The 13,617-nt window shown below is 42.9% G+C and overlaps 1 protein-coding gene across 3 annotated transcripts in view; it reads left to right on the plus strand.

Moving 5' to 3' along the window:
- CACHD1 (cache domain containing 1) overlaps positions 1-13,617 on the plus strand; it is a 161,954-nt gene that overhangs the window by 40,580 nt on the left and 107,757 nt on the right. The window lies entirely within an intron of this gene.

The raw sequence follows: 13,617 nt of genomic DNA on the forward strand, positions 1-13,617 counted from the left end.
CCCTGAACCTATCAGTTCTGGCTAACCATACAGACACCTGAACCTATCAGGTTGGTACTGACTGACACACAGTAGTACCCTGTCTGACACACAGACTCCCACTCAAGCTTCTTCTCTCAGCTCTGCTCCCAAACTTCTCCACACACGCTCCACATATATATACAGTACAGCCCCTCCTCCTGATGTCCCGCCTTCCACTCCCCATAGGATGGAACTTTCCCTCCAAACCCATGACAGACAGGTAACATCAGTGCTGTATGTAACACCTCCCCTCTTTATAAGTTGTTTTGTAGGGGGAAAGCTAAGGTGCTTTTCACCAAAAAACAACCTGGACCCAAAACAAACAAAAACAGTCATATAATAACATACAATACCATACTTACTTATACTTACACTCTATTAGGCATTTACCATTTTCAATACATCAAGTTACCTTTATTCATACAAATCAATCATGTTTAATAAACAGGTACATTTAACTTTTTGTCATCAAAATATATACATAGTCCATGTTTCTTTCGCCGTCTTCATTCTTCAGGTCTTCTTGACAAGGCGTCAGCAACACAGTTCACTGACCCTCTGACCACCTTCACTTCAAAGTCATAGTCTTGCAGGTTTAAAGCCCACCTCATAAGTTTACTATTGTGGGTTTTCATTGTCTTTAACCATTGCAGTGGTGAATGGTCAGTGCACAGAATAAAATGTCTTCCCCAGATGTAAGGCTTGGCCTTCTGGATCGCGTAGACTATGGCCAGGCACTCCTTCTCCACGGTTGCCAAATGCCTCTCACCTTTCTGGAGTTTCCTACTCAGGTAGGACACTGGATGCTGGTCACCATTCTCATCCTCCTGGCAAAGAACTGCTCCTACCCCGCTGTTAGACGCATCGGTGTAGATGATGAACTCCCGGTCGAAGTCTGGAGCACGCAGCACTGGAGAGTTGATGAGCGCCTGCTTCAGCCTCACAGTCGCTGGTCCACGGGATGCGGTCATCAGTCTTCTTCCTCGTCAGCTCGGTCAGCGGAGCCGCCATCTCGCTAAACCTCGGGATGAACTTTCTGTAGTAGCCCACCAACCCAAGAAATGATTTGACTTTTTTCTTGGTGTTGGGTCTGGGCCAATCACGAACTGCTTCTATCTTGGCCTCGAGGGGTTTTATCACTCCTCCCCCTACTATGTGACCCAAGTATTTTATTTCTGGGCTACCCAGCTGCAGTTTGTTCTCTTTACAGGGCCTAGGCCAAAGCACTTCCTCCCCTGGGTTAAAGTGCCTCTCCCTGCCTTCCTGGTCATCCCAAGTTTTCTCTCTGACCTTTTGAGCTTGCAGGGTCTCTGCTGCTAGCTCTAGGTTTCTCTTTAGGTCATGCCTTAAAGAGTTTATATATGTCACAACATCTTGTGGGTCATCCTGGGTGATCTGCTCCCAATTTTGTTTGATCAAATCAAGGGGCCCTTTCACCCTTCTCCCAAATAAAAGTTCAAACGGACTGAACCCGGTACTGGCTTGTGGCACTGATCGATAAGCAAACAAAAGGGATTGCAGCTTCTGGTCCCAATTGTTTGGATTCTCTGCCAAGTAAGCCCTAATCATGCGCATTAGAGTCCCATTGAACTTCTCAGTTAACCCATTACTTTCAGGGTGATAGGCAGTGGTTTCCTTGTGTTTAATTCCACAGATTTGCCATAACCGTTTCATGAGCTTCGATGTGAACGATGCGCCCAAATCTGTGATTATTTCTGAGGCAAATCCCATCCTGGACATATACCCCACCAAGGCATCTGCCACTGTGTTAGTTTCAATGTTAGTCAAGGGTATGGCTTCAGGGTACCTCGTGGCATGGTCCACAATGGTGAGAATGAACCGGTTCCCCCTCTTTGTGGCCTTGGGCAAAGGTCCCACAATATCCACCCCTATGCATTTGAACGGAGTGTCAATCACAGGCAAAGGGCACAACTTTGCTTTGGTCCTGTCGCGATTATTCCCCTGCCGCTGACACACATCACATTGTTTACAGAACTCCCTGATCTGCTTCCCTATGTCAGGCCAGTAAAAATTCTGTGTGATTCTCTGCTGTGTTTTGTTCACCCCTAAGTGTGCAGCAAACATGTCAGAGTGCCCCCTTTGCAAGATCATGGGGCGATACTTTTCAGGTACCACTAGCTGACTTCGGATCCCATCTCCCCCTTTTGAGATATTCCTCAGGGTCTCTCTATACAAAATCCCCTTTTTCTCTAGAAATCTCACTGGGGTTTCAGGTGTTAGCTGGGCGTCAGTCACCTGTTCAAAACACTTTTGGAGAGTGGCGTCTGCCTTTTGCTCTTGGCCAAATCGGCTGTCTGTGGTTAAGGTTTCCACCACAGCTTCTGAACTCCCCTCTGCTTCCGTCTCTGGCTCATCATTACCCCCCTGAACTGTCCCCGTGGTGGCTTGTGAACGTGTAATCACTAGCACCCGTTTCACATGTTCAGCCAGGTCATTTCCCACGAGCACGGCTGCTGGTAGAGTCGATGAAATCGCTAGCCGCCAAACTCCCCTCCAGCCTTGAAAGTTCACAGGTACCTCCGCTACTGGCAGTGAGATCACCTGCCCCTCAATCCCTGCCACCTTCATGCTCTCATTTGGGATTATATATTCCCTAGGAATAATATCTGGATGGCACAGGGTCACCTGGGAACAAGTGTCCCTCAGCCCCCTATACTGATGGTCAAGTATTCCTACGTCCACCCCTGCTGTTTCAAACAACTGAGAATCTGTTCTCACGAGCAAGCAGCGCTTGACCTCCCCAAGAGGACCATTTTCCTCAGCCTGATCAGCAGATGTAACTGTTCCAGATTGAGTAGCCATGGCAACAGGCTCCCTCAGTGATAAGGAGCTTTGCTCTTTCTGGACACAGAACACAGCTTTTGGCTTGGTTCCACTCGAATCATGAGGCACATTTCCTTTTAGCTGCTTTAATTTCTCACACTCTGAGATTAGATGGCCCTTTCCTTGACAGAAATAACATTTTCTGCTATATTTTGAGTCTTTCTCATCTTGTTTTGGTTTTCCCTCCAAAATCTGAGGTCTTGGTTTCATGTCTGAGGGCTTCCCTTCACCATGGGCCCCTCCCCCTTGCTGGCTTTTCTTCCCTTTTATTCTCAAATCCAGCTCCTTTCGCTTAGCCTCAAACTCAGCCCTGATCTGTAAAATTTCTTCCTCAGCCCTAGCTTTTATCTCTTTTACTTTTTCTTCAGTCTTATCTCTGATTTCTTCTAATTTAGTGTCTTTTTGCTGATTATATTTTTCAAGATCTTGCTCACTTTGTCTGGCCTGCGCCTCATACTTTTCTCTTTCCGAAATTTCTTCAACTGATAAATTGTTATTTCTCTTGTTGAGGAATGTTAATTCTAATTGTGCCATTCTAATTCTGTGTTTCAGTTCCATCTCTTCTATCCTCATGGCCATTCCCCTTTTCTTGGCATCTGCCTCTGCCTGACTGATTTCAGCTCTTTCTTTTCCTCTTATTTTAAGCTGTTCAATTTGTTCCTCCTTCTCTAGTTCTTTCATTCTGAATTCATGTTCTAGAGATAACTTAAAGTTTCTTAGGTCTCCCTGTGGTTCTCTCACTTCCTCCATTTCCCTCACCCTCAGTTCATGCTGTTGGGCTAAGAGTATTTTTCTGAGTTCTGGGTTCTGTTCTCCCGTGCTCTCATCCTGCACTGAGCCAAATTCATCCTCAGAACCTTGGTCCACCTGTGGGTCTTTCACTTCACCCATTTCTGCCATTTGGCTTCGAGTCAAGGGCATAATCCCCCCCCCCCAGAACAGGCTGCTTTCAAAAGTCAAGCCTCAAAATAAAGCGACCACTTTTTTTTTTCTCTTTTGCCTCAGAACCAGCCTTCTTATAGATTACTGCTGTTCTTCAGCACTAACTTGCAACAGTTGCGAGCCAGAGTCTACCCCCCTCTGCTAGGCCTCTCAGCAGGCAGGCTAGATCACTGCTACTACACAGTTTTGCCTCAGCTTTTTTCCCGCCAAAACAGGCTGCCTCAGAGCTCCCTAATCTAGTCCCCAATCTGAGGTTACACGTTCTTCTACTAGCGCACCTCCCCGTGAGGTACACCTAGAAGATTACCTACGTGCTCTCAGATTGTCCCTGACTAGACCCCCCTTGCTCTGGGCACACTTGCCAAGGCTTTGCTGGACCACTGGACAACTGGACCAGTCGTATCCCACACGCTGGACACCAATCAATGTGACAAACCCAGACCTACTGGGATATGCCACAGTTTCACTAAGCTGCCACCAACCATTCCCTATAAGAAGTCACATAGACCAGGGATGGATTTTCAACAAATAAAAGAACAAGGTTTATTAAATAACACACAGGAAAAATAAAAGGATCAAGTGAATAAGATACAGTAACGTGGCTTAGTCTCAATCATACATACACACAGTTTGGTTCACACAGAACACTTAACTTGAAGCACAGACCCTGAACCTATCAGTTCTGGCTAACCATACAGACACCTGAACCTATCAGGTTGGTACTGACTGACACACAGTAGTACCCTGTCTGACACACAGACTCCCACTCAAGCTTCTTCTCTCAGCTCTGCTCCCAAACTTCTCCACACACGCTCCACATATATATACAGTACAGCCCCTCCTCCTGATGTCCCGCCTTCCACTCCCCATAGGATGGAACTTTCCCTCCAAACCCATGACAGACAGGTAACATCAGTGCTGTATGTAACACTGCCCTCTGGAAGCACTTACCTATGTGGGAAGACATCACAACAGATTTGCGAGTTCTCTCCATCATCAGGAGCGGATACCACATAGAGTTCCATCAGCTTCCTTCCCATCTCACATCATCACACCTCTGTCCCAAACCCTGCAAAATGAAATTCAAGCATTGTTACTCAAAGACACAATAGAACCAATTCTGCCACACCAGACAGGCATTGTTTTTTCTCTCATTATTTCACAGACCCCAAAAAGCGCAGAGGCCTACAGCCTATCCTTGACCTCAGGGATCTAAATCAATATATCACTACTGTAAAGTTGATTGCTCTTGAATCCTCTTCCCTCTGCTCCACAGGAAGGTCTGGTTCGCAGTAATAGACCTTAGAGACGCATATTTCCATGTCTCCATCCACCCTTCTCACAGACCTTACCTACACTTCCAACTAGGAGTCCACGCCTACCAATTCAAATGGCTTCTGTTCGGACTGGCGATAGCCCCTTGGGTATTTACCAAATGTATGGCCTCTGTGACGGCATACCTCAGACTTCACAAAATCCACATTTTTCCATACATCAGAGACTGGCTCCTCGTAGCTCATTCCCGTCGCAGAGCACAACATGAAATCTCCTTCACCTTGTCCCTTCTTCAGGATCTCGGCCTGGTGTAAACCTGCAAAAATCAAAATTACAACTGGCACGACTAGCTCACTGCATAGGAGCAGTCCTAGATTCAAAGCACGCTTGTGCTTTTCTCTCACCAGACAGACAAACCTACTCTGAACCTTTACTCCTCACATGCTGGTACCTGCACTGGCGATCCAATGTGTCCTAGGTACTATGGCGTCCATGACTTCAGTGGCCCAGCATCTTCACCTCAAAATGAGGTCAGTTCAAGCATGGTTTCTGGTTTTATTCAGCCCAATGACAGACTCACCTCATACTCTGCTATGAGTCACCCCGGAACTCGCATCCCAACTCGCATGGTGGCACTCAGCCCCAAACCTAATGATGGGGCTTTTCAACAACCACGTCCACAAATCCAAGTCACAACAGATGCCAGCCGCACTGGCTGGGGTGCTCACTGCTGTTCCTTACGAATCAACGCTCAGTGGTTGAAAGCAGAAAAGTTGCTCCACATAAATGAATTGGAGCTACTGGCAGTAATAAAAGCTTGCAAGGCCTTCAGAAACCACTTTACTGGCTAAATGGTTCAAATAGCCATGGACAGTACCACCACAATGTATTATATCCTCAAACAAGGGGGCACCCACTCCCCAAGCCTCCATTATTTGGCTGTCGATCTCTGGGAATGGTGCCTAACCCATCACATCTGCCTCATGGCAATACACATAGCAGGTCAAGACAATGACTTAGCGGACTTGCTCAGTTGCAAGGGGTCCCAAGCCTATGAGTGGGAACTAGTCCAATCTGTTTTTCTTGGCCTGTGCAAACGTTGGGGTACACCCACAATGGATCTCTTTGCCTCCCGAAAAAAATGGAAGTGCAAACGCTATCATTCCCACTCAGGAGTAGGCAGAAACTCCCACGGAGACGCATTCGTCAGCCATTGGCCCAAGTCACTTACCTGTTTCCACCGTTCCCACTCCTACACAAAGTAGTAGCCAGTCTCCAGCAAGACAAGCCCAATGCTATCCTTGTAGCTCCATGGTGGCCATGACAACCATGGTTTCCAATTCTTCACCACCTGTTGTCCGACATATATCACCTGCCCCCCCGCCTCACCTGTTCACACAAACAGTCAAATTCTCCACCCAAATCTCCCCACCTTTCACGTGGCAGGGTGGAGGATTCCGCCTAACTAATGAATGTCATTAATCAGGGGAAGAACCTTCAACCAGGAGAGCATACATGTACAAATGGAAAAAAATCCAGTCCTTTACCTCAGCAGCCTCACTTCCTTCAGTTAACCCTTCTCTTGCTACTGTCCTTTGCTCCCTCCTGCAACTGAAAATTAAAGGCCTTTCCTTTTCATCTCTCAAAGTTTATCTTTCCACAACCATCACTCATCAGCCAGCAGCCTCCCCAGCAGCTGGATCCTTCAGACATCCTACCCAGAAACGTTTCCTTAAAGGGCTATCACACATGTATCCTGATGTGCATCCTCCACGGCCTCAGTGGTCACTGGCACTGGTCTTGTAACAACTTACAAAGGCTCCATTTGAGCCCCTTGCGTCCACTGACCTCAGGCTACTTACCTGAGGACTTGGGAAAAATTCCGTAAAGTTTCTCCATTTGTACTGATCTGCTATCCAGAAATTGGTACCTATGAACACAAATGGAATATTGCATTAAAAATTGTAATGGGTTGTCTGTTGTGTTTTGGTTTTGTTTCCAAGGTTTCTTCTGGTAGAAATAATAGATATTTCTGTTACAGAATGTTGATAGTTTATCAGATATAACAGGTGGTCTTCCAGATGTTGTTGAACTTTAACCTTTCACGAACCCTAATGCAGCATAGTCAGAAGTAAGGGATCATAGGCATTGCAATGAGTATCTGAAGGACCGTGCCAATGGACTTCTTTGGTCACTTTCTAATATAAGACACACACACACACACACACACACACACACACACACACACACACACACACACACACACACACACACACACACACACACACACACACACACACACACACACACACACATCTGTATGTTGCATCTGCAAGAAATAAAATAGATATCTCCTTATGCCTGTTGGAGCTAGATGTGTCAGATCATTTTATGGCCAGACAGTCAGGAGGCTGGGAAGTGGGATGAGGAGTCAGTAGCAGGCATGATTATTTATTTGTATGTTATTTTCCTACGAAAGGATAATGATGCTGGAATATTTTAACTCTGAATGTTAACGTTTTATTGGCCACTGATTGATTTCAGTTTGCCTCTTCTAAGTACAGGTACTAAGTACAGGTTCTGAGGAGTGCAGCCATTCTGGAAGCTAAAATAAAATTTGGATGTCAGCTCAGATCAAAAGTTGAATCTTCTTGTGTATGTAGTTCTCTTTTTTTCTAGAAGAGAAACTTTCACATTAGAGAGACTCCTGTGAAACACTGTGTTGTATCAGCTGGAAGCATCTTTTCAAATTCATGTCTTGTAAGATGTGAAGCCTACTTTACAGAGGTTTCCTGCATACATTTCATCCCATTGTTCTTAGATATCCTCTGATTTGTTGTTTCTTCTTTTTTTAAAGAATTTCTTATATGTTGTGCTCCCACAAACATAATTGCTAACTGTTTTATCAGCTTTAACTCTTTAGTTATGGATGCTATGATTCTTAGAACAAGACTGTTTTTGTGATGCCTCCATATATCCTAAAGTTTCATATATTGCTAAGATTTGGTTTGTTTTGGGAACAAAGAGTGATTGAAATTAGCAAACGTTTTTTAAATTAGTAGAGTTTATCACAATACAAAAGGCATTTATCTGAGGTGGACTTGTCCACAAAAGCTCACATTAAAATATAGCAGTTCGTCTTTAAGTCACCACATTTTTCACTGTTGTCTTTTTAATTTTTGCCTGTTGTGCATTTATCTGAAGTGTTTTTATTCTGTGTTTTTATTTGACCTTGGCATGTATTAAAATATTATTAAAACTTTGAAAATTTTCATGGCTTTAATAAGAACATTTTGATTGGCAATTGTTTTTCAGTTAACGCTGTTCATTAACAATTAGTAAGCATTTGATACCTTTTGTTAGTTTCTTTCAGAATAGAAATTATGGATTTGGCATTTAGTGCATTGGTGATTTTAAAATGAGTTTGCTGGATTTCAGATTACAAAACTAAATATAAATGTAGATTCCTTCTTGGTGGTCTATTTAGGGCCCGTTTCTCTGATGTCTTATTTCATTTCTCATTGTTCTCTCTTCCAAGAACAAAGCAAAACAAAATATCATTAAATTTAGGTATGAACTGCATTCTCTTTCCTTGAAACAAGATTTTCCCCTCGGCCCCCATTGTGTGTTAAGTGAACACCTAAGACAAGATACAACTCTTGTATTGGTTTGGAGTTGTTAGGCCATTGAAATTCTGGAATCTATGGCTGAAACTTTGAAATCAAACCATAACATGAAGAACAACGGCAAATTGAAAATCATTACACAATAGGATAATTACCAGATAGCATCCCGTTCTTCTTTCTTTATATTACCAGGATGAGGATGAGGATGAAGTGGGGGGGGGGAATCAAATCTCCATAATTTCATGTAAATTACTTTAAAAGGGATACTAAAGGATTTGCTTTGATTTTTCACACTTTGAAGAGAAACCATTGTGGTCTTCATCCTTTGTCTACATGAAAGAACATCATAGTATTCCAGTGTGAATAATCACAATCCAGTAGTGAATGTGTGGAAGTTAGATGCAAACATCCTGAAAACATCTTGTGATAGCTTATGCCACTGGTGGTGACTGCTGTATTAAAGAAATACAGTAGCTCTGAAATTCCTTAAAGTTCTGGGATTTTGATTGGATACTGCATCTGAGTATTAGACATCTGTAGAATAACTATGCAGAATTTGGCTAGCATTCCAGTCTTTCCCCTTCAGTAATTTACTGTGAGGGTCACATCTCATAACTCGTAACACATGTAGAATGTTCCTAATTCCTTGGTGTTTTTTTCCCCTTCTGGACATTTTGTCTTTATTAGATAATGCCGTTATTGAAAATTATAGTTTTTGTTAACTTTTGAAACTTTTAACTAATCTTGCATCATCTTACAGCTATGTTTACATAAATGTAGTATCAAAAGGAGTTGTGAATTAGTTAAAAGAGTTGTGAAATATCCATGGATATCTGATACTGGAGTCACTGGCAGTGTTTGTACAGTCATAATCTGGTTTAATATGATGCACTGTGTGTGAGCTCAGTGTACCTACTTGCATGCAGCCCATTTAGTGCTTTTTTTGGCTCCTATTTTAATGGGAAACACACCAGAGAGCTGCAGTTACTGTGGCTTCTGTCTACTTGTGTACTGGAAGACATAGATCAGATTCTTTTCACACAATCAAGATTCAGAATCTTAAAGCTGTTGTCTTCCCCTAGATCAGAGGTCCCCAAACCCTGGTCTGTGGCCCAGTGCTGGTCCGCGGCCTGACCTGGACTGGGCCACAGAGACAGACCTCCCACCCCACCCCGCACACACTACCCCTGCACAGCCCCTTTGTGTGAGCACACACGCACTCACATGAGCGCTCCCTACCCCTTCGTACATGTGCACAAATGCCCACCAAGCACCGCGCCATCCTTTGTGCATGAGCGTGTGTCTGCACGAGCACCCTCCCGCTCCTTCATGCATGCACACAAGCGCAGGGGGTGCCCCACCTTCCCCAACCGGTCCATGGGGTTAAAAAGGTTGGGGAACATTGCCCTAGAATGTTTGGAAGTCATAATATGAATTTTCTCTGCAGTAATGCCTTGATAAAAACAATCATTTAGCTATCACAGAGAGTTTGTTGTTACGCTCACGACAATTTACTATTGAATTGTCTGTGACTGTTCTCTGATTTAAATCTTGCAGGATTTATTTTAATCCTGCTCCACAACTGTTTTTGAAATACTGATTTGGAAAAAAAAATGAAAGGATGACTATTCTTCTTCTTCTTCTTTTTCATTGGATGACCTCATGGCTGTTGTGACCTTGGATATGGTAATTCTAATCTATTTTAGTGTCACATCCAAACCATTCTCTAGACTTCTGCAGTCAAAATGTCTCCTACTTCGTGAACTTCTTTTTAAAATTATTTTGCCATGAATTATTATCATTAACTATTTGTATGTTTCTCATATGACTGAAGTAAATGTTCTAGCTTTGTGTATTCTATGTGATTTATAATTTCTTGGTCCTCATCATTACAATATTTCTTTGTTGATTACTGTCTCTGTCAAAGAAATTATTAGCATCCTGCAATAAATCTATTTTTCAAACGCTTCTAACCATTTTTATTCCGGCCTGTGTTAAAATGTTATCATTTTATTGCTGTACAGTAGATCCAAGCATGCTTAGAACAGTATAAGGAAGCTCCTTTAGGCCATCTTTTCACTGTCTTCTCTTGAGTGCTGTGATTCCACCGTTCATTGAACCAAATTGCAAGGTACTTTACATTTGTGAGGGACGTGGTGGCGCTGTGGGCTAAACCGCAGAAGCCTGTGCTGCAGGGTCAGAAGATCCGGCAGTCGTAAGATCGAATCCACGCAACGGAATGAGCACCCGTTGCTTGTCCCAGCTCCCGCCAACCTAGCGGTTCGAAAGCATGCAAATGCGAGTAGATAAATAGGGACCACCTCGGTGGGAAGGTAAACAGCGTTCCGTGTCTAAATCACACTGGCCATGTGACCACGGAAAGACTGTCTTCGGACAAACGCTGGCTCTATGGCTTGAAGAGCGGGATGAGCGCCGCCCCCTAGAGTCGGACACGACTGGACAAAAATTGTCAAGGGGAACCTTTACCTTTACCTTTACATTTGTGAAGAAGTTCATTTTGGATCTTTGGATTTTTTGGGGTGGTGGTGGGATTCCTTGCTTTTTTTCTGATTATTATGAATTCAAGTTTTTAAAAGCATTTATTTTTAGACTGGTTATTACATGCTTCGTTATTGAATCAATTGTACAAACATCTCAACTGTCTTCTTTACCTCCTCCTGGTAAATCAAAGGCAGTTGTTGATCAGTGTTTCTTAGATGCATCCAGAAATAGTCAGTGTTCACGTTGAGGCTTCTGCTTCCATCTGATGAGTTAGATGTGGTGATAAAATGTGTGAATGCAGAGTCCTTATTTTCTGTTTTCTGAAATACTGTAGGTATATATTTTAAGTACTTCATAAAAAAACATTGGGCGCATTTACTCATGTATTTGAATTATATCCTGCCTTTCTCTTAAAACTGAAATTCAAGGTGACACATATCAGGATGAGAACAGGTACCGGTAAACCAGATAAAACTAGTACAAATAAAAACAATGCAATCTACTTGTCAGTGTTCTGCAACCTGTTGCTCTCAAGGTCTGGAGAACTATTAACAGCTGCCTTCCCCAACATGTGGGGTGGGTATGATGGGAATTTTACTCCACACACACATCTGGAGGGCACTAAGTAGGAGAAAGCTGGTCTGTCTGGAAACAGTTATCTCTGAGCTAGAAGGCCACCCCAGTACTTTCTACTGTACAGAGACCCCTTGCACTCACTCAGTAATAAATAAAATGTAATTGTGCATCTGTGTATATGTGTTTTTACCCGTTTGTACATCACTGAAAACATTCCTGGCATAAAACCTCCAGGGCATTGATATAAATTTAGCCCTAATATATAAGAAACCATATGTTAAATCAATTTGGCTACATTGGGGACCAAAGCCGGCTGTCCCTCCCCAATTCTTTCTAATATTTCAGTGTTTCTGGTGTCTCTCAAAGGCCTTTAGCTCTGCACTCTCCTCGCCAGACATTTCCTGAGGTGTGCTTCAGCTGAACTAGTGCTGCCGTATCAAGCAACCATCTCTCCTTCTCCCTGCTGGTATGGATGAAGTGGCATAAACTTTATACTTATGTGTCTTCAGGGAGGAAATTGCTGTCTGTCACAAGTAAGGGCTTGTTTGTGGTTATGTTTCCAACCCAGTTAGATTTTGAGGTTTGTAGCTGTTGTATAAGGGTATGGTTATTGCTGTGGGTTCTTGGATAATGGCAACTTGATGGAGGTGAGCTTTTCCCAGCAGAGCTTTTTTTCTTCCTTTTTCTGCAGCAGCAGAGAAAGTCTTCAGAATCTTTCTGGCAGCATGTGTTTTCATGTCATTTCGAATTTCTCATCGCTTACACATTTCAGACCTTTAACCTTTTTCATTTGTGTGCCTTGCACTTATTAACATGACTGTTGTTACTAATTACAGGTACAGCTACACACACACACAAACTTTCTACTAAAAAACCCCCTCTCAAAGTCACCAATAGAACACATTTTAAAACTGATTAATAATAAAACCATTACAGTCACAGAAACAGAAGTAATTAGCAGCACAAGGGTCTATAGAACCATTTAAAACAGTGGTTCTTAACCTGGGTGATAATGCCCCCCAGGGGGCGATTTCATTTTTCAGGGGGGCGGTAGAACGAAAAGGGGCGGCATGGGGGCGCTGGAGCAGAAGGGGGGCGGTAGGGGGGCGCTGGAGCAAGCCAAACCTGTTAAGATGGCTTCAGCCTTTTTACAGTGTGCATGAATATACTGTATTTTTTGCACCATAAGACTCACTTTTTTCCCACAAAACAGGGGGGTGGAAAGTCTGTGCATCTTATGGAGCGAAGAAAACAGATTGTATTTTCCTGTTTTCGTCTCCTAAAAAATCAGTGCGTCTTATGGAAAGGTGCGTCTTATAGAGCGAAAAATACGGTATATTTTCCTCCAATCTTAATTTAATTTCAGAATTTTCATCTTGAAATTTTTAGTTCCTGTATTGTGGTTTGTTTTTATGCCCTTTTTATATTTCTTTTTGCGTCTTAAAATTCGCTTGCAACTAAATCATTAAATGTTACTTTTTGGGGCCTTTCATTTTCCTGGAATTGAATTTTGTTTTCAGGGGTCATTGGATTTAAGTGTAATTTAATAAGACGCAAAAAGAAATATAAAAAGGGCATAAAAACAAACCACAATACAGGAACTAAAAATTTCAATTGGATTTAAGTGTAATAAATAAATAAATAAATAAATAAATAAATAAATAAATAAATAAATAAATAAATAAATAAATAAATATCATCACCGCGGGGAGGGGGGCGATGATAACTTCCTCAATGGTTCAAGGGGGCGTTTCTTTCAAAAAGGTTAAGAACCACTGATTTAAAATGCCACATTGCAAAGAGGTGCCTTTACTTGTTACCTAAAAGTGCC

The sequence above is a fragment of the Pogona vitticeps genome, chromosome 4, assembly GCF_051106095.1.
Source record: "Pogona vitticeps strain Pit_001003342236 chromosome 4, PviZW2.1, whole genome shotgun sequence".
In the NCBI taxonomy this organism is placed as follows: Eukaryota; Metazoa; Chordata; class Lepidosauria; order Squamata; family Agamidae; genus Pogona; species Pogona vitticeps.